Genomic DNA, 26,554 nt, shown 5'->3' on the forward strand with positions numbered 1-26,554 from the left:
CATGCTGCTGCTTGTTTCATAGAATCCAATGAGATGTGTAGGTGCATCAGTAGGAAATCAGGTTCTGGTCCAATGCTTTGTACTCAGGCAGAAATACTATTCAGTTTATATAGTACTGTACCTCAGGAACAAGCAAGGAATAACATGGCTGGATATAAGCTAATAGAGAAGGAAATTAGAGAATGTAGCTGGGGACATGGGCAAATGGTTGGCACTTGTGGCTGGAGTCTTCTATCCCTGAGAGGGTTATGGTCAAATAATCTTCGACAAAGCAGAAAAAATATCTGGTGGCAAAAAGACAGTCTCTTCAATAAATGGTGCTGGGAGAACTGGATAGTGAATCCAATTGGCTATGTATAGAAGAATGAAACTCAACCATCATTCTCTCATACCATACATAGAGATAAACTCGACATGGATGTAAGACCTCAGTGTGAAGCAGGGATCTATCAAGATCCTAGAAGAGAACATAAGCAGTAATCTCTTTGACATTGGCCACAGCAACTTCTTTCAAGACACATCTCCAAAGGCAAAGGCAACAAAAGTGAAAGTGAACTTTTGGGACTTCATCAAGATCAAAAGCTTCTGCACAGAAAAGGAAATAAAACAAGGAAACTAAACAAAGAAGAAACCCAGGGAATGGGAGAGGATATTCAAAAATGACACTACAGGCAAAGGGCTGATATCCAAGATCTATAACGAACTCCTCAAACTCAGCACACACAAAACAGATAATCATGTAAAAGAAATGGGCAGAAGACATGAACAGACACATGAAAAAATGTTCATCATTACTATCCATCAGTGAAATTAAAATCAAAACCACATAGATATACCACCTTATACCAGTTTGAACAGCCAAAATCATCAACAGGACAGGAAGCAGCAAGTGTTGGAGAGGATGTGGAGGAATGGGAACCCTCTCAAACTGTTGGTAGGAATGCAAGTTAGTGCAGCCATTTTGGGAAACAGTGTGGAGAGTCCTCAAAAAATTAAAAAAGAGAGCTCCCCTATGACCCTGCAATCGCACTACTGGGAAATTACCCCAAAGATACAGATGTAGTGAAAAGAAAGGCCACATATACCTCAATCTTCATAGCAGCAATGGTCACAATCACCAAACTGTGGCAAGAGCTGAGATGCATTGCAATGAATTTTTCAGTGGATTTTATTCCAAACTCGGGCTGTATTCTTGGATGAGTTAAATACTTTGGAACACCAAAGTGAAATGAACCTTATTCTGAGAGGTTCTTGAGAGATGAGGCCCTGAGAACTGATGCACCTGGGATGATCCCCAGGGTTCTCCTTGGCCACAGCTGACTCTATTATCTCTACACACAATGAGATACCATGGGACATTTTTTTTTTCTTGTAGTCATATACAATACTGTGACTGTCTTTTAATTTCCAATCTTTCTTTAAGAGAAAAATATTCATATATTCTGGGCCTGAGAAGAATTCAAGAAACCAACCATACCATCCCTATTTTCTTGTTGGGAAGCAGAATCTAGAGTGTAAAGTACATGCAAGCATATCTGCACATTCTTTAATTTAAATCCAGAGAAAAGTGGAAATTTTCATACTCTTAGTATTTTTCTATTAAAATGAGTTTAAAATTATTGCTTATTTGAGGATCTGGTGGCCACTGTTAAGCAATTTTAGCTGGTCCTATAAAACAACAGGTTTGAGAAAATCTTCGTAAAAATCAAGTATTTGATACAAGGACTTACGCATATTTTTCTGAGAGTTCTGGATTGAAATTACTCAATGTTATATGTTCCTGTCAATGTTTATTTCTTTTTATATGAAAAATATTGTAACTTTGTATATGCATTACTAAATTTACACCATTTACTTCTTTAATGTCAATACTAATATGATTATTTTATTGTTCAACAATATTTATACATTTTATCACTCAAATATTTACATATTTCCAATTGTGTTTTTTATTTACTCCAAATTTTATTCCTTCTATTATAGATGTTCTATAAAAATGTTCTCTTCATCAAGATCAAAAGCTTCTGCACAGCAAAGGAAACAGTTGAAAAAACAAAGAGGCAACCCACGGAATGGGAGAAGATATTTGCAAATGACAGTACAGACAAAAGGTTGATATCCAGGATCTATAAAGAACTCCTCAAACTCAACACACACAAAACAGACAAGCATAACAAAATATGGGGAGAAGATAGGAACAGACACTTCTCCAGTAAAGACATACAAATGGTTATCAGACAAATGAAAAAATGTTCATAATCGCTAGCCTCAGGGAGATTCAAATCAAAACCACATTGAGATATCAACTTACACCAGTTAGAATGGACAAAATTAGCAAGACAGGAAACAACATGTGTTGGAGAGGATGTGGAGAAAGGGGAACACTCTTCCACTGTTGGTGGGAATGCAAGTTGGTGCAGCCTCTTTGGAGAAGAGTGTGGAGATTCCTCAAGAAATTAAAAAGAGAGCTTCCTTATGACCCTGCAATTGCACTATTGGGTATTTACCCCAAAGGTACAGATTTCGTGAAAAAGAGGGCCATCTGTACCCCAATGTTTATAGCAGCAATGGCCACAGTCGCCAAACTGTGGAAAGAACCAAGGTGCCACTCAACGGATGAATGGATAAGGAATATGTGGTCCATATACTCTATGGAGTATTATGCCTCCATCAGAAAGGATGAATACCCATTTGTAGCAACATGGACAGGACTGGAAGAGATTATTTGAAGTGAAATAAGTCAAGCAGAGAGAGCCAATTATCATATGGTTTCACTTATTTGTGAAGCATAACAAATAGCATGGAGGACAAGGGGAGATGGAGAGGAAAGGGAGTTGAGGGAAATTGAAAGGGGAGGAAAACCATGAGAAACTATGGACTCTGAAAAAGAACCAGAAGGTTTTGAAGGGGCGGGGGGTGGGAGGTTGGGGGAACCAGGTTGTGGGTATTGGAGAGGGCACAGATTGCATGGAGCACTGGGTGTGGTGCAAAAATAATGAATACTGTTATGCTGAAAATAAATAAAAAAATAAAATAGATCCTGGATATCAACCTTTTGTCTGTACTGTCATTTGCAAATATCTTCTCCCATTCCGTGAGTTGCCTCCTTGTTTTCTTGACTGTTTCCTTTGCTGTACAAAAGCTTTTGATTTTGATGAAGTCCCAAAAGTTCATCTTCGCTTTAGTTTCCTTTGCCTTTGAAGACATATCTTGAAAGAAGTTGCTGTGGCTGATATTGAAGAGATTACTGCCTATGTTCTCCTCTAGGATTCTGATGGATTCCTGTCTCACGTTGAGGTCTTTTATCCATTTTGAGTTTATCTTTGTGTACGGTGTAAGAGAATGGTCGAGTTTCATTCTTCTACATATAGCTGCCCAGTTTTCCCAGCACCATTTATCGAAGAGACTTATTTGAAGAGTCTTTTTCCACTGTATATATTTTCTTGTTTTGTCGAAGATTATTTGACCATAGAGTTGAGGGTCCATATCTGGGCTCTCTACTCTGTTCCACTGGTTTGTTTTTATGTCAGTACCATGTTGTCTTGGTGATCACAGCTTTGTAGTAAAGCTTGAAATCAGGTAACATGATGCCCCCATTTTATTTTTGTTTTTCAACATTTCCTTAGTGATTCGGCGTCTCTTCTGATTCTATACAAATTTTAGGATCATTTACTCCAGCTTTTTGAAGAACACCGGTGGAATTTTGATCGGAATAGCATTAAAAGTATAGATTGCTTTAGGCAGTATAGACATTTTAACAATGTTTATTCTTCCGATCCAAGAGCATGGAATGGTCTTCCATCTTTTTGTGTCTTCTTCCATTTCTTATCGTTGGAGATCTTAACAAGCCTCTCTCAGAAATAGACAGATCATCGAAGCAGAAAACCAATAAAGAAACAAGAGCATTGAGTGACACATTGGACCAGGTGGACCTCATAGATATATACAAAACATTCCTCCCTAAAACAACAGAATACTCATTCTTCTCAAGTGCACATGGAACCTTCTCCAGAATAGACCACATACTGGGTCACAAATCAGGACTCAACCAATACCAAAAGACTGAGATTATTCCCTGCATATTCTCAGATCACAATGCTTTGAAACTGGAGCTCAATCACAAGGAAAAGTTCAGAATGAACTCAAACACCTGGAAGCTAAAGACCACCTTGCTTAAGAATGCTTGGATCAACCAGGAGATCAAGGAAGAACTGAAATAATTCATAGAAACCAATGACAATGAAGACACTTCGGTCCAAAACCTATGGGATACAGCAAAGGCAGTCCTAAGGGGGAAATACATAGCCCACGCTTCCCTCAAAAAAATTGAAAAATCCAGAACACTGCAGCTGTCTCTACACCTTAAAGAGCTGGAGAATTAACAACAAATCAAACCAACTCCACACATCAGAAGGGAAATAATCAAGTTTAGAGCTGAGATCGATGAGGTAGAAACCAGAGATACAGTAGAACATATCAATGAAACTAGAAGCTGGTTTTTTTTAAAGTATCAATAAGATCGATAAACCATTGGTGACACTAATCCAAAAGAAAAAAGAGAAAGCTCAAATACGTAAAATTATGAATGAAAACGGAGAGATAACAATGAACACCAAGGAAGTAGAAACAATCAGCAGAAGTTATTATCAACAGTTATATGCCAATAAGCTAAGCAACCTAGATGAAATGGATGCATTCTTGGAAAACTATAAACTCCCAAAATTGAATCAGGAAGAAATTGACAACCTGAATACACCAATATCTACTAACGAGATTAAAGCAGTGATCAAGAACTCCCAAAAAACAAGAGCCCAGGACCTGAGGGATTCCTGGGGAATTCTACCAAACTTTCAAAGAAGAAATAACACCTATTCTCCTGAAGCTGTTTCAAAAAATTGAAGCAGAAGGAAAACGTTCTGACTCTTTCTATGAAGCCAGCATTACCCTGACCCCCAAAAAAGGCAAAGACCCTACCAAAAAGGAGAATTTCAGACTAATATCACTGATGAATATGGATGCTAAGATTCTCAACAAGATCCTAGCCAACAGGATCCAATAGCACATTAAAAAGATTATCCACCATGACGAGGTGGGATTCATCCCTGGGCTACAAGGATGGTTCAACATTCGCAAGTCAATCAATGTGATAGAACAAATTAATAAGAGAAGAGAGAAGAACCACATGGTCCTCTCAATTGATGTAGAAAAAGCATTTGACAAAATCCCGCGTCTGTTCCTGATTAAAACGCTTCAATGTATAGGGATAGAGGGAACATTCCTGAACCTCATCAAATCTATCTATGAAAGACCCACAGCAAATATCATCTTCAATGGAAAAAGCTTGCATCCTTCTCGTTGAGATCAGGAACAAGACAAGGATGCCCACTCTCACCACTCTTGTTCAACATAGTATTAGAAGTCCTAGCAACAGCAATCAGAAAACAAAGGGAAATAAAAGATATCCAAATTGGTAATGAAGAAGTCAAACTCTCTCTCTTTGTAGATGACATGATTCTTTATATGGAAAACCCAAAAGACTCCACCCCCAAACTATTAGAACTCACACAGCAATTCAGCAATGTGGCAGGATACAAAGTCAATGTGCAGAAATCAGTGGCTTTCTTATACACTAACAATGAAAATACAGAAAGGGAAATTAGAGAATCGATTCCATTCATGATAGCACCAAGAACCATAAGATACCTGGGAATAAACCTACCAAAGAGGTAAAGGATCTGTACATGAAGAATTACAGAACACTCATGAAAGATATTGAAGAAGACACAAAAAGATGGAAGACAATTCCATGCTCTTGATTTGGAAGAATAAACATTGTTAAAATGTCTGTACTGCCTAGAGCAATCTATACTTTTAATGCCATTCCCATCAAAATTCCACCTGTATTCTTTAAAGAGCTGGAGCAAATAATCCAAAAAATTTGTATGGAATCAGAAGAAACCCTGAATCGCTAAGGAAATGTTTAAAAACAAAAATAAAACGGGGAGCATTATGTTACCTGATTTCAAGCTTTACTACAAAGCTATGATCACCAAGACAGCATGATATATTCAGTGGAAAAAGAAAGTCTCTTCAATAAATGGTGCTGGGAAAACTGGGCAGCTATATGTAGAAGAATGAAACTCGACCATTCTCTTACACCGTACACAAAGATAAACTCAAAATGGATAAAAGACCTCAACGTGAGACAGGCATCCATCAGAATTCTAGAGGAGAACATAGGCAGTAATCTCTTCAATATCAGCCACAGCAACTTCTTTCAAGATATGTCTCCAAAGGCAAAGGAAACAAAAGCAAAGGTGACGTTTTGGGACTTCATCAAAATCAAAAGCTTCTGCACAGCAAAGGAAACAGTGTTTATTGATTTTCTTCTTCGATGATCTATTTCTGAGAGAGGCATGTTAAGATCTCCAACAATTAGTGTATTCATATCAATATGACTGTTTATCTTGATTAACAGTTTTCTTATGTAATTGGCTGCTCCCATATTGGGGCCATAGATATTTACAATTGTTAGATCATCTTGGTGGATAGTCCCTTTAAGAATGATGTAGTGTCCTTCTGTATCTCTGACTACAGTCTTTAGTTTAAAATCTAATTTGTCTGATATGAGAATCGCTACCCCGGCCTTCTTTTGAGGCCCATTGGCATGAAAGACGTTTCTCCATCCCTTCACTTTCAGTCTGGGTGTATCTTTAGGTTCAAAATGGGTCTCTTGTAGACGACATATGGATGGGTCCTGTCATTTTATCCAATCTGCAACCCTGTGTCATTTTATGGGCACATTTAGGCCATTCACATTGAGGGTGATTATTGATAGATACGTTTTTGTTGACATCGAGTTACATTTGAAGTCTTTCTTTCTGTAGACTGTCTCTATATTTCTTTCAATGCTATTCTTAGGATTTTTCCTCTTTTATAGAACCCCCCTTAATATTTCCTGCAGTGTCGGCTTGGTGGTTGCATAGTGTTTTAAGCCTTGCCGGTCCTGGAAACTCTTTATCTCTCCATCCATTTTTAATGTCAGTCTTGCTGGATAAAGTATTCTTGGCTGCATGTTCTTCTCATTCAGTGTTCTGAATATATCTTGCCAGATCTTTCTGAATTTCCAGGTCTCTGTGGACAGGTCTGACTTTATTATGATGGACTTTCCTCTGTACGTAAGGAGCTTCTTTGTCCTGGCTGCTTTCAAGAGGTTCTGCTTACAATTATAATTCTTCATTCTTATTATTAGGTGTCTCGAGGACTTTCGAGAGTCTGTAATGTTAGGGGGAAATCTTTCGGCCTCTAGTACCTGAACGCTGGTTCCATTCACGAATTTGGAAAATTTTCATGAAGAACTTGTTCCGGAAGAACTTGTTCCGCTATATCTTCTAGACTTCTTTCTTTCTCCTCCCCTTCAGGGATTCCAATAATTCTGATGTTGGAATGTTTCATGGCATCATTTATTTTCCTGAATCTGTTTTCGTGGTTTCTAAGCTGTTTGTTCCAGGCTTCCTCCTGATCTTTTCTCTCTATTTGTTTGTCTTCCAGATCACTAATTCTATCTTCTGTCTCAGTTACCCTAGCTTTGAGAGAGTTTAGATTAGATTGGAACTTGTTGAGAGCATTGTGAACCTCCTCCCTGGTAGCTTTAAGCTCCGCCCTAACATTGTGAACACCCTGTTTGGTCGCTTTCAGTTTGGCCCTAATCAATTCCATTTGGTCATCCATGGCTTTCTCTAACCTAGCTATTGCTGGGATAATTGTTAGCCTGAATTCTCTTTCCGGCATATTGTCTATGTTGATAGCCATTAGCTCTGTTGCAGAAGGTCCATCTTCTGTATTTTTCTTCTGTTGGGCATTCCTCCTCCTAGTCATTTTGGTGGGAGATGGCTGAACCGGTGTAGCTGGGTGTATCGACTGTGGTGCAGTCAAGGTGCACCCTTGAATGCTTCTGAGCAATCAGGGTTCCCCACCCAAATGAGCGCAAAAAGAAAAGGGAAGAAAAAAAGAGAGAGGGAGAGAGACAGGAAAGAAACGTGAGATAAAATAGAAGGTTCAGCCCAAATGGTCCCCAAGGTAAGATTTATGAAGTATACAAACAGACGGAGACAAACAAAAAGACTGATAAAAGTATATGAGAAGAGAAAAAAATATATATATGCAAATAAAGGAAGAACCTCGTCAAAAAGAACCCTGAGTGTAAGATTTATATACTATCAGGACAAACACAAAAAACACAGAAATACTGGTGGAAGAAAAAGATGGGAGAGTGGTTGTAAATTCTCAGTGGGTGAGGAAGGTTGTTTTGATTCTTCCTGGATGTATCTTGATATCTTTGTTAAAAGACTCAACTTTCCTAAGATAAGGGGGGATTAGGAATTGGTTTACCTATAGGGGTGGCATTGATTGGGGAAAGGGGATTACCTTGAAGTAATAACTCTATATGAATATTAGAAAATAAAAAGTAACTCTATATGAATATTAGAAAATAAAAATTTAAAAAAGGAATAAACTAAACTAAACTAAAATTAAAAAAAAAAGAAATGCAAAAGGAAAACACAGGGGTATGTATCAAAACGTTCAAGTTAGAAGGTTATGGATTTTGATATACTGGACATCTCACTGTGATGGTAAATAGGTTAAAAATTATCTATATAATAATAAAAAATTAACTATATAAAAAAATGAGCCAGAATAGTAGGATCGAATTAATAATAAAAATTGTCCTATGAAGTAGTGGTGGTTGTTCTCTTGTCATCTTTTTTTTTTCTTTTCTGGTTGGTTTTCTGGGGGAGGGGCCTGCCACGTGGGTTTTCAGTCCCTGAAGTTCTCTCAGCTAAGTCCTCCCGCCCCCCTCAAGGGGGTGGGCTCTGAAGAAACTGTTTTTTTCAGGCTTTTGTTCTCTGGAGGTTTTTATATTTGTTCACTTTTTTTTTTCTCTCTCTTGCCTTGACCACTTTTGATGGTTTTAGGTTTAGAGGAAAGCAAACTGCACCCTGACCTCCCTCTCAGAGAGAAGCCTCAGTCCAGCTGCAGAGCCCATATAAATCTCCCCTTGGCCGCTGGCAGAGCAGGTTCCCAGTCGCGGTCCCTGGGGACTCAGGATTTTTTGCTTGTACCCAAAACCTTGGCAGCAGCAGCTGTCTGGGCAGCTCCAGACTGCCAGAGAAGTTCCAAGCAGCGATCACACAGAGATTTTCCCGCTGGTCTGGGCTGGGAGTGCCTGGTCTTTCTGGTCTGAGAGCACTCGGCTGGCATTTATGTGCACCTCTCTCAGGGGAGGGCGCGGGGCACTACTCGGACCCTGATGGCACAGCAGGGCACTTGCGTGGGAACTGCAAAAAGGCTATTCTTCTGTTGGCTGGCAAGGCTCCCAGCCCCTCACAGGAGCCTGGCGCCAAGCACTCTCAGGCACGCTGGTGGTTCAGGGACCGAGACCTGGTTTCTCTGCTGCACTCTCTCTGGCTCTGCACCAGGAGTGGCTGTCCTGGGTCTGGGGACTTAAGCCCGGACCCTAACACCCCGATTCCCACAATCCCCCCCCCCCAGTGATCCTTTGCTCTTTTTGAGTGCTTTCTACCAGACTCCCGAGTTAATGCTGGTCCCCAGGCACAGGGCACTCTCGTATTAGGATATTACTTTCCAATGGGTCGCCTCTGGTGGCTCCCTCCCCCTTTTGTTTATCTTCTGATATCAGTCCGACTTTCCCACTCCACTTTACCTGCCCACTGGCATCTTCTGCTCCAGTAGAGATCCAGACGTATATAATTCTGATGTCAGGCTGATTTCGTGGGTGATTGGAGATCTTTGGAAGGTAATCAGCTCACTTTAGGGTGCAGGTTGAACGGGTGCCTCCTCCTACTTCCCTGCCATCTTGTCTCCCCCATATTATATTATTTTTAAAAATTTTCTAGATTCAAAATCTTGAAAAGAATAGAAGAGGAAGAGGTTGAAGGAAGAGGATAAAGAGAATAAGAAGAGGAGGAGGTGGAGGAAAGAGGAGGTGAAGAAGGAGGAGGAGAAGAAGATGAAGAAGGTGGGAGGGAGAGGAGGAGCAGAAGGGAAAATGGGGGGGGGGAGAAAAAGAAGATCTTAATGAAAATAATAAAATATTACCAACACAGTTCAACATAGTGGATTTTTTCTAACATTTCCCATAATTTTGTATCCTCAGAAAGCAAACTCAGAAAAGAATCCCCAGACACATGAAGCAAACTGGTTATGCTAATAAGGGTTTTTCTAACTTAGCAATAAGAAAGAGTAAGTTCTTTGTTTCCTCCACCTCACTTACTTGACCCAGTTAATTCTATATTTTACTGCTACTTTCAACATCCCACTTTTGATACCAATTCATTATTTTTATAATGTGTTGTTTGTAAGCAAAATGAAACCCAACAGGCTTACAAAAAAGTGTTTATAAAAAGTGCTTATAAACCAAACTATGGAAAGATCCTAGATGTCCATCAACAGATGAATGGATAAAGAAGATGTGGTGTATATTTGTACAATGGAGTACTATGCAGCCATCAAAAGAAACAAAATCTTGCCATTTTCAATGACGTGGGTAGAACTAGAGGGTAGTATGCTGAGCGAAATAAATCAACCAGAGAAAGACAATTATCATATGATCTCTCTGATATGAGGAATTTGAGAGGCAGGGTAGGGGGTTGTGGGGGGCAATGAAGGAAGAAATGAAACGAGATGGAGTCAGGAAGAAGACAAACCATAAGAGACTCTTAATCTCATGAAACAAATTGAGGTTTACGGGGGGGGGGGGTTAAGGATAGGTGGTTGGATTATGGAAATTGGAGAGGGTATGTCCTATGGTGAGTGCTGTGAAATGTGTAAGCCTGATGATTCACAGACCTGTACTTCTGGGGCAAATAACACTTTGTATGTTGATAAAATAAATAAAAGTGCTATTATGATGAGAAATTATAGTTTTTATTTTATTATTTTCAGCGTAACAGTATTCATTGTTTTTGCACCACACCCAGTGCTCCATGCAATCCGTGCCTTCTCTAATACCCACCACCTGGTTCCCCCAACCTCCCACCCCCCGCCCCTAAAATCCAGGCAGTGCTGGCCTCAGGTGAGGTTCTATCCAGACACTCAACATGTTTCTTTACAGCTTTCCACATAGTCCTTCTCATTGTCGCCCTCATCCTAAAGGTTATGAGAGCTACATGCTTTCTTTCCCACATCTAAGAATAAATATAGTTTCTTTGCAACAGGCGAAAATGTACTGAAATAAAGTCTAAGGTATCATAGAATCACATTCTCTACAGAAATATTGATCCACAAAACATCAGTGGATTTTGAGCAAAGGAAACAAGATATTAAAAACATAACTATCAAATACCTAATTCAGCTATATATTTCCTATTTTATTTTATAATACATGCCAAATTCCTATACAAAAATCTGATAAAGAGAACACACACAATGAAAGAAATTTCACCTTCAAATAAGATGCAAAAATTACAAATAAAATAACAACAAATGATAAATGGAAGTAGATTAATGAGGGATATAGGATACCTACATAAAGTTTTATCAAGGAACATAGGTATTTTTGAATATTAGGGATTAGAGGCATATGACATCTATTGAGGAATATAAAAGCACAAATGCATATTTCCAATTCTAATAATTGTTGGATACCTATTTTAGACCAACCTTTCCACCGAAAATAATTATAAACCCATGAGACAAAGATCTTGGAAAGAAGAAGCACAGTATGGTGGGGCTGACAGTCAGCATTATTTTTTCCCATAAGGCCTCTGTGGATTCAAAAGAAGCAGCTGAGAATCTAATAAACTCAAGATCTAGTGGGGTCTGAGAGCCTCAAAAGTGAGGAAAATTTTTCAGTAGTTGTAAAATAGTGAGAGTGAGAGAGATAAAAAATTAGAGCTTAAGGCTTACCAAATGTGATACTAATAAATTCTCCCAAGCATTACTTAAGAGCTTTACCTTTAGAATGGGGAGTGAAATGGGAAAAAATAAACCATCTCATTTAATCAACACAATCTCTGATTTGTATAAAACAATCTTCTCTTTTCCTAGATCCTAACGAAAGCAAAATAAATTGTCACTTGAAGAAGGTAACATATTTGGGATCTTGAATCAGTTTTATAATATACCATGCACAATATCTTAGACTAAGCAATATAAAACACACACACACACACAAAAAAAAAAAAAAAAAAAAAAACCAGAACTACTTCTTAGAAGGAAAGATGAAGATAAAGGGAGATTGTGAGGCAGGGAGGTAGAGCATGAGGGACAGGAAGAGAGAGAAATAGAGTGCCCAATAACATGAACAAACATGGGAAATCCAAATATTTGCATTATCAGAAGTAATTTTTCAAATACTGTTGGTTCAAAATATTTATATTAAATAATAAGGTAGAGAATTTAATCATAATATTAAAAACATTGGAAAAAATAATATTTAGTTCTAAAAAATAAAATTATTAAAATGAGAACACAAAAGATGGTTTAACAGCATACTAGACATAGACAAAGACAGGACCAGTGAACAGGAAGATAGATAAGAAAATGTCCAAATGGAAGGATGGAAAATCAAAAAATAAGAAGTAAAAATGAGACTTATGGAACATCTGACATAAGTTCCAACAAGTAAAATTTAAGTGTCAGAGGAAAAGAAAAGATAAAATAGGTTGAAAGAAACATTTAACGAGGTAATAGTTGAGAATTTTTCAAAACTAATAAAAAAATCAAGCTACATATTTAATCAATGTGACAATGTGAAGCTAAATGATGGTTGTGTAAATTTAAATATCATAATGTATCTTTCAATAGAAATAAATAGAAATGATCAAAAGAATTAAACTATATAAAAATCATGAGCTTATTATGACTAAAACACAGAGAATGTCTAAGCTTTAAATTATCTGAATTTGGGGCACCTGGGTGGCTCAGTGGGTTAAAGTCTCCACCTTTGGTTCAGGTAATGATCTCAGGGTCCTGGGATCCAGCCCCCATGGGGCTCTATGCTCAGCAGGGAGCCTGCTTCCTCCTTTCTTCCTGCCAGCCTCTCTGCCTACTTGTGATCTGTCTGTCAAATAAACAAATAAAATCTTTAAAAATTTTTCTTTAATTACCTGAATCAGGGGGGGAAAATCCCACAAAATAAAGAAAACTCACCTTCATATTCCTGATGTAAATCTTTTCAGAAAGCTATAAAACTCCAGTGGAAACTGAGTAGAATTTCTCTGTGGTATAATCAGAAAGACAGAATCAAGAGCCTTTCTTTGGTTCTGTTACCCTCTCTAGCCACTATTTATTTTTTTCATTTTGTTGTCAAACTTTCCAATCACTCTGTCTTCTTTCATTGCCAAATGTATTGAAGATTAATTCACCATATAATTCTTTTAAAGAAGTAATAGCAAAAGCAAAAAGTTTCTTTGTTTGTCACTCAGAGATATCATACAATTTGACATTCTCTTGTTAATTTTTCTTTATCCCTCCATTTATTATACCTTCAAATATGTTATAATATCCTCTATACTAAAATGCATACATGTGCATGTGCGCATACACACACAAACACAGCCTTCCTTTGGTCTTGCTACCTTTTCTGGTCACTATTTTTTTAAATTTTGTTGTCAATCTTTACAATCACTCATTCTTCTTTCATTGCCAAATATATTCATGATTGAAAATTTTCATCTATTTTTCCCTTTTTACCACTTTACCATTTTTCATTTTTTACCATGACTACTGAAACTGCCTTTCCAAAATTTCCATAATTTGCTAATCATCCAATATGATGCGTTTCCTGAATCCATTCTTATTAGCTGGTAGGTTAGTTAGGGTTTTTGACAGTTTGACACTCCTTTTCAAAACTCTTCTCCATTTGGTTATTTTAAATCTAATTTCCTGAACCCGAACTCATTTAACATTTGATTTTGTCTCATATATATTCCAGCCACTAGGTTAAAATAGAGAATAATCACAACAAATGGAAGTTTCTTTTTTTTAAATTTTATTTATTTTTTCAAATTTATTTTTTATTTATTTTCAGCATAACAGTATTCATTATTTTTGCACCACACCCAGTGTTCCATGCAATCCATGCCCTCTATAATACCCACCACCTGGTACCCCAACCTCCTATTCCCCCGCCACTTAAAACCCCTCAGATTGTTTTTCAGAGTCCATTGTCTCTCATGATTCACATCCCCTTCCAATTTCCCCCAACTCCCTTCTCCTCTCTATCTCACCATGTCCACCATGCTATTTGTTATGCTCCACAAATAAGTGAAACCATATGATAATTGACTCTCTCTGCTTGACTTATTTCACTCAGCATAATCTCTTCCAGTCCCATCCATGTTGCTACAAAAGTTGGGTATTCGTCCTTTCTGATGGAGGCATAATACTCCATAGTGTATATGGACCACCTTTTCTTTACCCATCCATCCATCCGTTGAAGGGCATCTTGGCTCTTTCCACAGTTTGGCGACCGTGGCCATTGCTGCTATAAACATTGGGGTACAGGTGGCCCTTTTTTTCACTATGTCTGTATCTTTGGGGTAAATACCCAGCACTGCAATTGCAGGGTCATAGGGAAGTTTGTTTGGGCTCTGCAGCCAGACTGAGGCTCCTCTCTGAGAGGGAGATCAGGGTGCAGTTTGCTTTCGTCTAAACCTACAAAAACCATCAAAAGCAGTCAAGACAAGAGAGAAAAACAAAAGTGAACAAATATTAAAACCTCCAGCGAACAAAAGCCTGAAAAAAACAGTTTCATCGGAGCCCACCCCCTTGAGGGTGGTGGGAGGACTTAACTGAGAGAATATCATTGACTGAAAACCCACGTGGCAGGCCCCTCCCCCAGAAAACCAACCAGAAAAGGAAAAAAAAAAAAAAAAAAAGACGACAAGAGAACAACCACCACTACTTCATAGGACAATTTTTATTATTAATTTGATCCCACTATTCTGGCTATTTTTTATATAGTTAATTTTTTATTATTATATAGATAATTTTTTAACCTATTTACCATCACAGTGAGATGTCCAGTACATCAAATTCCATAATAACATTCTAACCTGAACTTTTGATACATACACCTGTGTTTTCCTTTTGCATTTCTATTTTTTAAATTTCTTTTTTTTTAATTTTAGTTTAGTTTAGTTTAGTTTATTCCTTTTTTTAATTTTTATTTTCTAATATTCATATAAAGTTAAACTTCAAGGTAATCCCCTTTCCCCAATCAATGCCACCCCTATAGGTAAACCAATTCCTAATCCCCCCTTATCTTAGGAAAGTTGAGTCCTTTAACAAAGATATCAAGATACATCCATGAAGAATCAAAACATTCTTCCTCAACCACACTGAGAATGTACAACCACTCTCCCATCTTTTTCTTCCACCAGTACTTCTGTGTTTTTGTGTTTGTCCTGATAGTATATAAATCTACATACTGGTTCACAAATCAGGACTCAACAGATACCAAAGACTGAGATTATTCCCTGCACATTCTCAGATCACAACGCTTGGGATCTGGAGCTCAATCACAAGGAAAAGTTTGGAAAGAACTCAAACACCTTGAAGCTAAAGACCACCTTGCTTAAGAAATCTTGGATCAACCAGGAGATCAAGTAAAACTGAAACAATTCATGGAAACCAATGAGAATGAAGACACTTCGATCCAAAACCTATGGGAGACAGCAAAGGCAGCCCTAAGGGGGAAATACATAGCCATCCAAGCCTCTCTCAAAAAAAAAAAAAAAATTGAAAAATCCAGAATACACCAGTTGTCTCTACACCTTAAAGTACTGGAGAATCAACAACAAATCAAACCAACTCCACACATCAGAAGGGAAATCATCAAGATTAGAGCTGAGATCGATGAGGTAGAAACCAGAAACACAGTAGAACGTATCAAAGAAACTAGAAGCTGGTTTTTTGAAAGAATCAATAAGATCGATAAACCATTGGTGACACTAATCCAAAAGAAAAGAGAGAAAGCTCAAATACATAAAATTTTAGATGAAAAGGGAGAGATCACAACGAACGCCAAGAAAGTCGAAACAATCATCAGAAGTTATTATCAACAGTTATATGCCAATAAGCTAAACAACCTAGATGAAATGGATGCATTCCTGGAAACTATAAACTACCAAAATTGAACCAGGAAGAAATTGACAACCTGAATAGACCAATACCTAGTAAAGAGATTGAAGCAGTGATGAAAAACCTCCCAAAAAACAAAAGCCCAGGACCTGAGGGATTCCCCGGAGAATTCTACCAACCTTTCAAAGAAGAAATAACACCTATTCTCCTGAAGCTGTTTCAAAAAATTAAAGCAGAAGGAAAACGTTCTGACTCTTTCAAGAAGCCAGCATTACCCTGATCCCCAAACCAGGCAAAGACCTTACCAAAAAGGAGAATTTCAGACTAATATCACTGATGAATAAGGATGCTAAGATTCTCAACAAGATCCTAGCCAACAGGATCCAATAGCACATTAAAAAGATTATCCACCATAACGAGGTGGGATTCATCCCTGGGCTACAAGGATGGTTCAACATTCGCAAATCAATCAATGTGATAGAACAAATTAGTAAGAGAAGAGAGAATAACCACATGGTCCTCTCAATTGATGCAAAAAAAGCATTTGACAAAATCCAGCATCCGTTGCTGATTAAAACACTTCAAAGTATAGGGATAGCGAGAACATTCCTGAACCTCATCAAATCTATCTATGAAAGACCCACAACAAATGTCATCCTCAATGGGAAAAAGCTTGCATCCTTCTCGTTGAGATCAGGAACAAGACAAGGATGCCCACTCTCACCACTCTTGTTCAACATAGTATAAGAAGTCCTAGCAACAGCAATCAGATAACAAAGAGAAATTAACGGTATCCAAATTGGGAATGAAGAAGTCAAACTCTCTCTATTCTCAGTTGACATGATTCTTTATATGGAAAACCCAAAAGATTCCACCCCCAAACTACTAGAACTCACACAGCAATTCAGTAATGTGGCAGGATACAAAGTCAATGTGCAGAAATCAGTGGCTTTCTTATACACTAACAATGAAAATACAGAAAGGGAAATTAGAGAATCAATTCCATTTACTATAGCAGCAAGAACCATAAGATACCTGGGAATAAACCTAACCAAAGAGGTAAAGGATCTGTACTTGAGGAACTACAGAACACTCATGAAAGAAATTGAAGAAGACACAAAAAGATGGAAGACCATTCCATGCTCTTGGATCGGAAGAATAAACATTGTTAAAATGTCTATACTGCCTAGAGCAATCTATACTTTTAATGCCATTCCCATCAAAATTCCAACAGTATTCTTCAAAGAGCTGGGCAAATAATCTAAAAATTTGCATGGAGTCAGAAGAGACCCCGAATCATTAAGGAAATGTTGAAAAACAAAAATAAAACTGGGGGCATCAGGTTACCTGATTTCAAGCTTTACTACAAAGCTGTGATCACCAAGACAGCATGGTACTGGCATAAAAACAGACACATAGACCAGTGGAACAGATTAGAGAGCCCAGATATGGACCCTCAACTCTATGGTCAATTAATCTTCAACAAAACAGGAAAAAATATACAGTGGAAAAAAGACAGTCTCTTCAATAAATGGTGCTGGGAAAACTGGACAGCTCTATGTAGAAGAATGAAACTCAACCATTCTCTTACACCATACACAAAGATAAACTCAAAATGGATAAAAGACCTCAACGTCAGACAGGAATCCATCAGAATCCTAGAGGAGAACATAGGCAGCAATCTCTTCGATATCAGCCACAGCAACTTCTTCCAAGATATGTCTCCAAAGGCAAAGGAAACAAAAGTGAAGATGAACTTTTGGGACTTCATCAAAATCAAAAGCTTCTGTACAGCAAAGGAAACAGTCAAGAAAACAAGGAGGCAACTCACAGAATGGGAGAAGATATTTGCAAATGACAGTACAGACAAAAGGTTGATATACAGGATCTATAATGTACTCCTCAAACTCAACCCACACAAAACAGACAATCATATAAAAAAATGGGCAGAAGATATGGACAGACACTTCTCCAATAAAGACATACAAATGGCTATCAGACACATGAAAAAATGTTCATCATCACTAGCCATCAGGGATATTCAAATTAAAACATTGAGATATCACCTTACACCAGTGAGAATGGCCAAAATTAGCAAGACAAGAAACAACATGTGTTGGATAAGATGTGGAGAAAGGGGAACCCTCTTCCATTGTTGGTGGGAATGCAAGTTGGTGCAGCCTCTTTGGAGAACAGTGTGGAGATTCCTCAAGAAATTAAAAATAGAACTTCCCTATGACCCTGCCATTGCACTCCTGGGTATTTACCCCAAAGATACAGATGTCGTGAAAAGAAGGGCCATCTGTACCCCAATGTTGCAAGGGCCACGGTCGCCAAACTGTGGAAAGAACCAAGATGCCCTTCAATGGATGAAAGGATAAGGAAGATGTGTATGAAGATGTGGTCCATATACACTATGGAGTATTATGCCTCCATCAGAAAGGATGAATACCCATCTTTTGTAGCAACATGGACAAAACTGGAAGAGATTACGCTGAGTGAAATAAGTCAAGCAGAGAGAGTCAATTATCATATGGTTTCACTTATTTGTGGAGCATAACAAAAAGCATGGAGGACATGGGGAGTTAGAGAGAAGGGGCATGGGGTAAATTGAAAGGAGAGGTGAATCATGAGAGACTATGGACTCTGAAAAACAATCTGAGGGGTTTGAAGTTGCGAGGGTGTGGGAGGTCGTGTACAAGGTGTTGAGTATTATAGAGAACACAGATTGCATATAGCACTGGGTGTGGTGAAAAATAATGATACTGTTATGCTGAAAATAAATAAATGAAAAAAAATAAATAATATAATATAACATAAAATCTGGAATAAATTACAGTTAATTCATTTAGATAATTTATTGTGGATCAATTATCTTAAAAGAGTGCTCTTTTCTGAGACAACATAATTTTACTTGCCAAATATTCTATTTTAAACTAAACTTTTATATTAAAGCATATCATATCTGCCGAGAAATACACTAATTATAGGTGTACCGTTCAATGAATTTTCACATCCTAAGTATAGCCATGTGGTCAACACCCATCTTAAGAAAAAGAAAATTGTCAGCATCCCTGAAACCCACCCCTTATCTTTTCTTTATCCTTAAACACCTTGAGGGGTGGCAACATTATGAGATAGTTTATTTTCTTTAAGGCATATACAAAGGATAAGGGGGAAGAAAACATTAAAGAGAGGTCTGTTTGTGGCCTATTGCCTTGGTAGTCAGTACACATAACTCCATACTAGTTGCCAGGACTTGACCTAGACTGAATTAATTCCTCCTTCCCTGACCTTCATTGCTAAAATGATATGTCCCAATCAGGCTGAATATCAGAAATTTTGGCAGAAATCTTGGTCAAATATGTTCTGTCTCTCCTTTTATATTTGAGTGGGGCAGTAACCCTGGAAGATTTTTGTCATCATCTTAGGATAATAAGTGGAGACTTTCTCAAGATAAGTGTGGCACCTAGAAAAATAAATTTAAAATGAAAAAAGAAAGGAAAAAACCCCAGATTTCTTCTATGTTAAACCGTTGGATAAATCATATTCTGAATTCAGCCCTTATCAATTACAATAGCAATAAATGTATTTTTAAATAGTTTGAGATGGGTTTTTGTTACTTGAAACTGTCAAAATGATGTTTTTTTTATCCCATGCTGTAATTTAAATGTTAAGAGTTAACCATTCCTTGATGTTTATATGGTATACATCTGTAAAACCATATGTGCCAGAGCTTTATAAATTAAAAAAAAAAACAATATAGTATTTCTTTTTAAAAAATTTTTATTTATTTTTTATTTTCAGCATAAGTATTCATTATTTTTGCACCACACCCAGTGCTCCATACAATCTGTGCCCTCTATAATACCCACCACCTGGTACCCCGACCTCCCACCCCCCACCCCTTAAAAACCCTCAAATTGTTTTTCAGAGTCCATAGTCTCTCATATTTCTTATGGTTTTCAGTCTCTTTATATTTCTGATTTTTTTTTTAATTGGTAACTCAGAATTTTTAAAAATTTGTTTTTGGAAATTGGAAGGGGAGGTGTACTATGAGAGACTATGGACTCTGAAAAATGATCTGAGGGTTTTGAAGGGGCGGGGGGGTGGGAAGTCGGAGGAACCAGGTGGTGGGTATTAGAGAGGGCATGGATTGCATGGAGCACTGGGTGTGGTGCAAAAACAATGAATAGTGTTACGCTGAAAAGAAATTTTTAAAAAATTGGTTTTTGCCTCTAGAAATTCAACATTTTTTTTCTAAGTGAGCACATGATATTCTCTTATAATTTTTAAGCTGTTCTCTATCATACGATATATTCTTGTTATCTGTTTTTTTTGTTTTTGTTTTGTTTTCTCTTGTTTTTTTACTTTACCAAGCTCTTAGAATCTAATATCAATGGTTCATTAACACTTGATTTCACTGAAACAAAGACACTTCTAAGGAAGAAACAGAAAGGAGAAGAATGCCTGGGTCACTCAGTAAGTGAAATGTCTGCCTTCCACTCAAGTCATCCCAGGGTTCTTAGATCAAGTCCTGCATGCTTTGCGGAGAGCCTGCTGCTCCCTCTGCTTGTACCCTTGCTCTCTCTCTGAACAATTAATAAATAAAATCTTAAAAAAAAAAGAAATAGGAAGGACAGTGGGGTAAGGATGTAGTAGGCTTTAAATGCTCATCTAGAGAATTTGGAATTTATTTAATGGATATATGAAACCAATTTACTTTGGAAAATTCATCAGTTAGTAGAATACAAGATGTATTTGATTCTAGGGTATGAAAAAATTAGAAAGGTATTGTGATAATAATACAAACAGAATTGAATGACATACTAGACTAGCAAGAATGACAATGGCAGTGGAAATATAGAGATATGAAAGATGATTGAAAAAATGAACTTGATGAGTGATCATCCTGAGAAAACAAGAAGGATAAAAGAAGTCAAAGCTGATTTTCTATTTTTAGGTCATGATGTTTAGGGAAAATGGCAGTGGTATTTCCAGGAATGAGGTCCCTATAGTTAAAAATTATTTGTGGAGTAAAATTAACTAAATTAGTCCACTTTGAGACATAAGCTAAGTGTTCTATCACAAATATTGCAGTGACGTGGACGGAGGCAGGGAGTATTGTGCTAAGCAAAATCAGTCAATCAGAGAAAGACAAATACTATATGATTTCACTCATATGTGGAATTTAAGGAAAAAAAAAAAAACAGATGAACATAGGGAAAGGGGAGAAAAAAGAGAGAGAGGAAAGTAAACCATATGAGACTCTTAACCATAGAGAACAAACCGAGAGTGGATGGAGGGAGGTAATCAGGGGATGGGCTAAATGGGTGATGAGCAAAAATAATGAATACTGTTATGCTGAAAATAAATAAAAAATAAATTTAAAAAAAGCAATTGCCATTAAAAAAAAAGAAGAGCACTTGTGATGAGCTCTGTGTGTTATATGTAAGTAATGAATCACATAATTCTACACCTGAAGCCAATTTTACCATATATGTTAATTAACTAAAGTTTAAATAAAATATTGAATAAAATATCCAGAAAAAAATGAAAATGTAGGATTCAAGCTTAGAAATAGTGGTCAGTTGTCTGATAACTTTTTTCTCCTTTTTTTAAAAAAAGTATCTACAATTAGCCAACATATAGTGCATCATTAGTTTCAGATGAAATGTTCAACCATCAATTGCATATAACACCTAGTGCTTATCACATCACATGCCATCCTTACTGCCCATCACCTAGTTATCACACCCCCCACCCACATCCCCTTCTGATGCAACCCTCAGTTTGTTTTCCATAGTTAAGAGTCTCTCATGTTTTTTTTACCCTCTGATTTCTTCTCATTTAGTTTTCCCTCCCTTCCTTTAGGGTCCTCAGCACTGTTTCTTATATTCTACAAATGAGTGAAACTGTATGATAATTGTATTTCTCTGTTTGATTAATTTCACTTAGTGTAATCACTTAGTGTAATTTCACTTAGTTCCTTCCACATCAGTGCAAATGGTGAATATTCATCCTTTCTGGTAACTGAGTAATATTCCATTGTATATAGGGACCATATCTTCTTTATCCATTCATCTATTGAAGGACATCTTGGCTCCTTCCACAGTTTGACTATTATGGACATTGCTGTTATGAACATTGTGGTGCATGTGACCCATCATATCACTACACCTGTATCTTTGGTGTAAATACCCAGTAGTGCAATTGCTGGGTCATGGGGCAGTTCTAGTTTTAACTTCTTGAGTAACCTCCATACTGTTTTCCAGAGTGGCTGTACCAGCTTGCATTCCCACCCAGTGTAAGAGGGTTAGTCTTGGCTAATTCTTTTTCCACATCCTGGACACCAATTTTTATTTCCTGTCTTATTAATTTTAGCCATTCTGGCTGATGTAAGATGGTATCTCATTGATGTTTTGATTTGTATTTCCCTGATGACATGTGATGTTGAGCATTTTTTATGTGTCTGTTTTCTATTTGTATGTCTTCTTTGGAGAAGCATTTGTTCACATCTTCCACCCATTTCTTGACTGGATTATTTGCTTTTTGGGTGTTGAGTTCCATATGTTCTTTACATATCTTGGATACTAGTCCTTTATGAGATATGGTATTTTCAAATATCTTTTACCATTCTGTAGGTTGCCTTTTAGTTTAGTTGTCAGATAACTTTCAAGGTAGGCTAGATATAACTGATAGTTTGGCCAAGGAACTTAAACGAGATCCTTAAAGAATAACACATAAATAAAGAAGGAAGAACAACAAACTAACTTTGAGGAATATTAAGATGTTGCAGATATTTGCATTGATTCTGCTTAAACCACCTGTTCCTTGATTCCACACTACAGAAAGATAGCATATTTGTTTCTTTTCTGTGTAATACCATGAGCCTTTGACTTACATTACAAATCCTAACTCTGTCATTCATTCCACTTACGTCTTCTTCTGTGGAATTACAGACCAATCTTCTTGATGAACACAGATGCAAAAATTCTCACCAAAATACTGGCCAATAGGATCCAACAGTACATTAACAAATAGCATGGAGGACATGGGGAGTTAGAGAGGAGAATGGAGTTGGGGGAAATTCGAAGGGGAGGTGAACCATGAGAGACTATGGACTCTGAAAAACAATCTGTGGGTTTTGAAGGGGCGGGTGATGGGAGGTCGGGGTACCAGGTGGTGGGTATTATAGAAGGGCACGGATTGCATGGAGTGGTGCAAAAATAATGAATACTGTTATGCTGAAAATAAAAAATAAATTTAAAAAAGAGGATTATTCACCAAGACCAAGTGGGATTTATTCCAGGGCTGCAAGGTTGGTTCAACATCTGCAAATCTATCAATGTGATATAATACATTAATAAAAGAAAGAATGAGAACCATATGATACTCTCAATAGATGCTGAAAAAGCATTTGACAAAGTGCAGCATCACTTCCTGATCAAAACTCTTCAAAGTATAGGGATAGAGGGCACATACCTCAATATTATCAAAGCAATCTATGAAAAACCCACTGCAAATATCATTCTCAATGGAGAAAAACTGAAAGCTTTTCTGCTAAGGTCAGGAAAATGGCAAGGATGTCAGTTATCACCACTGCTGTTCAATATAGTACTAGAAGTCCTAGCCTCACCAATCAGACAACAAAAAGAAATTAAAGTCATCCAAATCAGCAAAGAAGAATTCAAACTATCACTTTTTGCAGATGATATGATACTATATGTGGAAAACCCAAAAGTCTCCACTCCAAAAATGCTAGAACTTGTACAGGAATTCAGTAAAGTGTCAGGATATAAAATCAATGCACAGAAATCAGTTGTGTTTCTTCACACAAACAACAAGACAGAAGAAAGAGAAATTAAGGAGTCAGTCCCATTTACAATTGCACCCAAAACCATAAGATACCTAGGAATAAACCTAACCAAAGAGGTAAAGAATCTATACTCAGAAAACTATAAAGTAATCATGAAAGAAATTGAGGAAGACACAAAGAAATGGAAAAATGTTCCATGCTCCTGGATTGGAAGAACAAATATTGTGAAAATGTCTATGCTACCTAAAGCAATCTACACATTTAATGCAATTACTACCAAAATCCCATCCATTTTTTTCAAAGAAATAGAGCAAACCATCCTAAAATTTATATGGAACCAGAAAATACCTCGAATAGCCAAAGGAATATTGAAAAAGAAAGCCAAAGTTGGTGGTACACAATTCCAGACTTCAAGCTCTATTACAAAGCTGTCATCATCGACATAGTATGGTACTGGCACAAAAACAGACACATAAATCAATGGAGCAGAATAGAGAGCCCAGAAATGGACTCTCAACTCTATGGTCAACTAATCTTCGACAAAGCAGGAAGGAATGTTCAATGGAAAAAAGATAGCCTCTTCAACAAATGGTGTTGGGAAAATAGGACAGCCACATGCAGAAAAATGAAATTGGACCATTTCCTTACACCACATACAAAAATAGACTCAAAATGGATGAAGGACCTCAATGTGAGAAAGGAATCCATCAAAATTCTTGAGGAGAACCCAGGCAGCAAGCTCTTTGACCTCAACTGCAGCAACTTCTTCCTAGGAACATCACCAAAGACAACAGAAGCAAGGGCAAAAATGACTTATAGGGATTTCATCAAGATCAAAAGCTTTTGCACAGCAAAGGAAACTGTGAACAAAACCAAAAGACAACTGACAGAATGGGAGAAGATATTTGCAAACAACATATCAGATAAAGAGCTAGTATCCAAAATCTATAAAGAGCTTAGCAAACTCAACACCCAAAGAACAAATAATCCAATCAAAGAAATGGGCAGAAGACATGAACAGACATTTCTGCAAAGAAGATATCCAGATGGCCAACAGACACATGAAAAAATGCTCCACATCACTTGGCATCAGGAAAATACAAATCAAAACCACAATGAGATACCACCTCACACCAGTCAGAATGGGTAAATTTAACAAATTAAGAAATGACAGATGCTGGCAAGGATGCGGAGAAAGGGGAACCCTCCTGCACTGTTGGTGGGAATGCAAGCTTGTGCAACCACTCTGGAAAACAGTGTGGAAGCTCCTCAAAAAACTGAGAATAGAGCTACCCTATAACCCAGCAATTGCACTACTGGGTATATATCCTAAAGGTACAAACAGGGTGCTCCGAAGGGGCACGTGCACCCAAATGTTTATAGCAGAAATGTGCATAATAGCTAAACTATGGAAAGAATCTAGATGTCCATCAACAGACGAATGGATAAAGAAGATGTGATATACATACACAATGGAATACTATGCAGCCATCAAAAGAAATGAAATCTTGCCATTTGTGATGGCATGGATGGAACTAGAGGGTATTATGCTTAGCGAAATAAGCCAATCAGAGAAAGACAACTATCATATGATCTCCCTGATATGAGGAAGTGGAGATGCAATGTGAGGGGGTTGGGTGGTAGGAAAGGAGAAAAAATGAAAGAAGATGGGATTGGGAGGGAGACAAACTATAAAAGACTCAATCTCAAAAAACAGACTGAGGGTTGCTGGGGGGAGGCGGGATGGGAGAAGGTGGTGGGGATATGGACATTGGGGAGGGTATGTGTTATGATGAGTGCTGTGAAATGTGTAAACTTGGCGAGTCACAGACCTGTACCCCTGGGGATAAAAATATGTTATATGTTTATTAAAATTAATTAATTAATTAATTAAAAAGAAAAAGAAAAAAAAAAACTTGTCCTTTGCTGACCTCTGTTTCTCTACAAGCATTGTTCCTAGGATGTTGGTCCACTTCCTTCTAAAAAGGAAAACCATTTCCTTTGCTGGATGCTCACTACAGATAATTGTCTTCCTTCTCGCAGGGTGTACAGAATGTGCACTTTTGGCAGTGATGTCTTATGACCACTATGTGGCTATCTTCAAGCCCCTGCATTATTCCACAGTCATGACCCAGAGGGTTTGTGTCCAGTTGGTCATAGTGTCTTGGATCAGTGGAGCATTTGTATGTTCAGTGGATAGTGCCTTTACACTGTGTCTTCCCTACCAGGGACAGAATATGTGAACCTCCTGCACTCCTGAAGCTGGCTTCAGGAGACACATACAAGGCTGAGATGGCCCTCTTTTCAATGGGTGTGATTATCCTGTTTGCATATCTCTCCCTCATCCTTGTCTCCTACTGGCATAATATCTCCACAGTGATTCAGATGCAGTTAGGGGAAGGGAAGCTCAAGGTCTTCTCTACCTGTAGCTCCCATCTCACTGTTGTGGTTCTCTACTATGGCTCTGGAATAATTTGCCTACAAGAGACCCAATTCCAAGACAATGAGTAAAAAGGATCAGGTCATCTCTGTGTTCTATTCAGTTATGACTTCCATGTTGAACTCCATCATTGCAGCCTGAGTAACAAGGAAGGGAAGGGAGCCCTCAGGAACCTGGTTAGAAGATAA

General features: G+C 37.7%; 1 pseudogene; it reads left to right on the forward strand.

The window, feature by feature from the left end:
* The first annotated feature begins 414 nt into the window (after positions 1-414).
* Positions 415-26,554, forward strand: LOC131837936 (olfactory receptor 2D3-like; annotated as a pseudogene).

Source organism: Mustela lutreola, chromosome 1 (assembly GCF_030435805.1).
Source record: "Mustela lutreola isolate mMusLut2 chromosome 1, mMusLut2.pri, whole genome shotgun sequence".
In the NCBI taxonomy this organism is placed as follows: Eukaryota; Metazoa; Chordata; class Mammalia; order Carnivora; family Mustelidae; genus Mustela; species Mustela lutreola.